The 5,195-nt window shown below is 48.3% G+C and overlaps 1 protein-coding gene across 5 annotated transcripts in view; it reads right to left on the bottom strand.

Moving 5' to 3' along the window:
• SLC26A2 (solute carrier family 26 member 2) overlaps window positions 1-3,701 on the bottom strand; it is a 22,457-nt gene extending 18,756 nt beyond the window's left edge. For 2 of the 5 annotated variants that reach the window (XM_017531321.2, XM_017531318.2), the window contains exon 1: window positions 3,447-3,697. The gene's annotated coding sequence lies outside the window, so the exon portion shown is untranslated. Of the gene's footprint in view, window positions 1-3,446 lie in introns of all 5 variants that reach the window. The other 3 variants (XM_017531319.2, XM_037739547.1, XM_017531320.2) reach the window with 3 other exon arrangements.
• Between the last annotated feature and the right edge of the window lie 1,494 nt (window positions 3,702-5,195).

Here is a 5,195-nt window from a genome sequence, read left to right on the forward strand (position 1 = left end):
TCCTAAAAAAAAAAAAGAAAAAAAAAAGTTAAAAAACAACGACAACAAAAAAGAAGCTGCAGGCATCGTTCAGCCTTAAACACTTTATTGAATCTACATTAAAAAAAAATTTTTAGAAACATTTTTATTTTGAAGTAACTGTGGACCTAGATAGAAAGGTTGCAAAAATAGTACAGAGTTCCTGTATAATGTTCACTCAGTTTCCTCTAATATTCAACCTACATGTAAATTTTTTATCTTTTTTGAGATGGAGTTTCACTCTGTCAACCAGGCTGGAGCACAGTGGCATGATCTCGGCTCACTGCAGCCACTACCTCTCGAGCTTAAGTGATCCTCCCACCTCAGCCTCCTGAGTAGCTGGGACCATAGGTGCATGTCACCATGCCCAGTTAATATTTCGTATTTTTTTTTTGTAGAGACAGGTTTTTGTCATGTTGTCCAAGCTGGTCTCAAACTCTTGAACTCAAGTGATCTGCTGGCCTCGGCCTCCCAAATTGCTGGGATTACAGGCATGAGCCATGGTGCCCAGCCTGCACCTACATTTTTTAAGCACAATGCATGTCTCTTCTTCAAAAGAAGCATTCATTAGCAAGATGAGGTCAACCATTTGGATATGCTCCCCAAAAATCTGCACTGGCTCCCCACCTCCTACCAATTATAGTCTAAAAATGTTGGTATCAGCTTCTATAAATGAATCTGGAACCGCCCACTGTTTTGCTTCCTCCTATGCACTAGTGTTCCAATCACCAGTCCATGAAAATATTAAGCAGCCTTTGTCCTCGGGGCCTTTGTTCATATTGCCCAGCCTCAAATGACGCCTTATACACCAGTTCCTTCCTAGATACAATATATAAAATAGCGGCCAGGCATGGTGGTTCATGTCTGTAATCCCAGCACTTTGGGAGGCCAAAACAGGAAGATCACTTGAGGCCAGGAGTTCAAGACCAGCCTGGGCAACATAGCAAGACCTCATCTCTACCAAAAAAATAAAAAGTTAAAAAAATATGTAAAATAGCAGGCTGAACATGGTGGCTCACACCTGTGATCCAAGCACTTTGGGAGGCCAAGGCAGGTGGATCATCTGAGGTCAGAAGTTCAAGACCAGCCTGGCCAACATGGTGAAACCCCATCTCTACTAAAAAATATAAAAAATTAGCCATGTGTGGTGGCAGGTGCCTGTAATCCCAGCTACTCGGGAGGCTGAGGCAGGAGGATCACTTGAACCCAGGAGGCAGAGGTTGCAGTGAGCCAAGGTTGTGCCACTACACTCCAGCCTGGGCAACCAAAACTCCATCTCAAAAAAAAAAAAATATATATATATATATATACACACACACACACCACACACACACACACACACACACACACACACACATATATATACACACCATTGCCATTACTGCCATTTCCACATCTCCCTCCTGGGCCCAGCCTTGCCTTGCACTCCTATGCCCTTTGCTTTGCTTTATTTTTCTCCATATCCCTTCTCACCATTCCATACTACACAGTGTTAGCTGCCTGTCTTTCACATGAGGGAGTGACTTGCTCTGTTTTGTTCAAAGCTGTATTCTCAGTGTCTTGAACATGTCTTGCACCTAATAAGTGCTTAGCAAATACCTGTTGAGTGAATTTAACAGCTATCTGATAAGGAAAAAGGAATGACTTTCCCCATTCTCACTTAACTTTTCAACCCCCACTCTTCTGCCCCCACAAAGCAAAACCAAGCTTATGTCAAGAGCTTGGCAGGCATCTGCCTGGGGGTTTATGCTCTCTAAAGTTGTGATTATCCTCCTGTCAATCATGGGGAAAAAATAAAAAATAAACGTATGGGCTGGGTACAGTGGCTCATGCCTGCAGTCTCAGCACTTTGAGAGGCCAAGGCAGGAGGACTGCTTGAGCTCAGGAGTTTGAAAGCTGACTGGGCAACACCGTGAAACACCATCTCTACAAAACCCACAAAAACTAGCCAGGTGTAGTAGCATGCACCTGTGGTCAGAATTACTTGGGAAGGATTGCTTGAACCCAGGAGGTCAATGCTGCAGTTAGCCTAGATTACGCCACAGCCTAGCCTGGGTGACACAGTGAGACCAGGTCTCAAAGAAAAAAAGCCAAATCAGAAATAAGCAAAAATAAAAGTGTGATTGTTCCTTTCCTCAAAAATTACCCCTAGCCCAGAATATGTTCATCTCTAGATCTTCCCCTAGGAGGCAGCACATTACAGTACAATGATTTTGAAATACAGAAAGCTGTTAGCTTCTTAGGACCACCCTTGCAAATCCAAGGATAAGATCCAGGACTCTGCACCCTAGATGATACTGAACAGTGAGCTTAGGACCACACTTGGAGAATCACTGGATGTGTTCTGGAAGTCCAACAGACCTCTGTTCAGATCCCAGCTACACTGTTCAGCAGCCACACGGCACCGAGTAAAACTTCACTTTACTCAGCATCAATTCCTGACCTGTAAAATGGGTAACATTACCTAACTCGCTGGCTAACACAACTACCTACCACAATGCCTGGCTCATAGCATTTACTCAATAAACAATAGCTATCAGTCTCTGTCCTGCCTTCAGATTCCTGGGTTTTGTTGTTGTTGTTTTGTTTAAAGGATTCATTCCTTTTCAACAGCTTTCAGCCTCCATTTCTTATTGATTCAATTTTCAAAAACAAAAGTTCTGCTTAATCTAGTATTGCATATTGCATTAGTTGTAGATTTCACATTAACAGCTCTTAGGGACAGGAAGAAAACAAGGTTAACTAGAACGGGCGCCAGAAGGAAATTTAAGTTCTGAACGTTTCTAACTCACTGTGGTCCCCAATCTGTGCAGGGAAGGAGTCCAGCCTGATAGTCTATGAGTTTGGAGAGCTGAGTACAGGCCCTAGCTCTGCAAAAGACTTGCTGTGCAATTTTAGGCAAGGCTCTGGGCCCTCTCTGTCTTCTCAGTGTTTCCATCCATTCAGTGAAAGAATTTCAACTTAGTGTATGAGTCAGAAAGAAGAACAGGTCCTGATTCTGTACTTAATCAGGTGTGTGATTTTTAATAACCAACATAACCAAGCCGTCTCGCCTGTCCAGGCCTCAGTTTCCCCATCTGTCTGGGGTGGTGGTGGCTCCTATCTCCTCGGTCCCCCTTCCAGATATTCAACGAGGACTGGAAAAACAGTGGGGTGCGTGGCACCCGGCAAGATATGCGGGATGGCGGGTACGTGGGCAGCCGCCAGCCAGAGGGGCGGGCCCAGATACTAGGGGTGCAGCGCCACTCGCCCGGCCCCAGACCACTCGGGAAATAACCCGATGCACGCCCCCCTCCACAGCGGGAACCCCTGATCTGGGCTTCTACCACGCAGGGACCCAGGCAGGATGACTCTGGGAGGGGCCCGCTGACTGCGTGGCGGCCAGCACCCCTCCCTCCCTCTTCCCTGGTCCGCTTCCCTCTTCTCACCTCTTGGGTCCGGGCCGCCCCACGCGACCAGGCGCCGCGGTGCGCGTCTTCCACAGTGGCAGGACTGAGGTGGACACAGCGGCGCCGACAGAGCTAAACCCGCCCGTCCCTTTCCCCGCCCATTGCTCGGCCTCCGGAGGAGGCGGGGCCCGGCTGGCGAGACCCAGGGGCGCTGCGAGGACTCACCGGCGGAGAGGTGCAGGCGGCAGAACCGGTGCGAATCCCCGCCGCCGAGACAGTCACGTGGTTCTGCCGAGCGAGCGACGCGACCGCCAACCAATAACTCGGCCCGGACCGGCGAGGGTGCCGCCCCCTGGCCGCTCTCCTCCTCGCGATTGGCTGTCCTGGGCAGAAGAGCCTACGCTACACGGATTCCTAGGGAGGTTCTGCCCCTGCATGTGTGGCTTTGACTCCTCCACGGAGAGAGCTGATGACAGGTTTCGGCCGCCAATCAGTGGCGGGGATGAAACAGCAGGAGAGGCGCAGCAGCGCTCTGCCCAGAGTTTTGAAGTGCTCAGCGTTTGCGATTGGCCACGTCTTTATCCAGGGCTTCTTGGGACCCCATTCCCTCCCACCCGCCTTTGTAGAAGGGGAAATTGAGGCCTCGAACGGGAAAAGGTCTCCTGGAATGTTAGAGGCTCTTGCCCCACTCTAACTCATTCCCCATCAAAGATTCCAGTAGCCAGGCTAAAATGTAAATTAAAAGGCCGGGCGCGGTGGCTCACGCCTACAATCCCAACACTTTGGGAGGCCGAGTAGAGAGGATCGCTTGAACCCAGGGGTTCGAGACCAACCTGGGCAATATAGCGGACCCTTGTCTCTACAAAGAGTAAAATGTAAATTACAGTGTAATTGTAGTTTTTGTTAAAATCGTCAGTGGCTTTCCATGGCATTTACAGGTAAAATCAAACCCTCCCTATTCCCTCAAGGTCCTGCATGCTTCAAGTAGTCATCTCTGTCTCCCTTCCTTGATGATCTCCACCCATACCGGCCTCCTTTGCTCGCCAAGCTTGTCCTCTTTAGGGACCTAGACATTGTTTCTGGCTATCTGATTTCTTCTGGTCTCTCAGATCTCAGCCAAAACACCAGCCCTCTCCACAGCTAGGCTGTCCCTGACCACCCTGTGTAAACTAGCCAGCCAGTCACATCCTTTCGGGTCATCTTGATTTAATTATCTACCCCGAACTGGCCACTATTGAGTATTTATTAATTTGTTCATTCTTCACCTTGTTTGTAGCTTGCATGGGCCCACTAGATGGGAGTGAGGAAGTGCCTGTGAAGGAAGCATGATTAACTTCCTTCCCTTTCCAGCGAATGTCTTCACAGTCATTCAAGGCACTCCCTTTCTTATCTGGAGATGACCCCAAGTTTCTGTCACCCATCAGATTCAGAGTTTCCAAAAAGTCATAAGCTGTATTGGAAATCAGAATACAAACACCTGGGTTCTACTCCTGATGCTGTCCCTTGTGGCTGAGGACAAATCATTTCACCTCGATGGGCATCAACATTTTCACCTGTAAAAGGGCAGTTAACACCCTAGCACCCAGAGTCCTGGAGAGGGTCAAGTAATGCAATCAGTGTAAAGTACTTTGTTCAAGCCCCATTTTCCCTCCTGTTGGTCTCAGGGTTCGTAGAGGCAGCTGGCAGCCCGAGTGCCACGTATTATAGCCATTACCCTTCCCAAACAGCTTTTCCACAGCATAACTAATGATGTATGAACTGGGGACATGGTGAGTCAGCAAATAAATC

The sequence above is a fragment of the Cebus imitator genome, unplaced genomic scaffold, assembly GCF_001604975.1.
Source record: "Cebus imitator isolate Cc_AM_T3 unplaced genomic scaffold, Cebus_imitator-1.0 Scaffold71, whole genome shotgun sequence".
NCBI lineage: Eukaryota > Metazoa > Chordata > Mammalia > Primates > Cebidae > Cebus > Cebus imitator.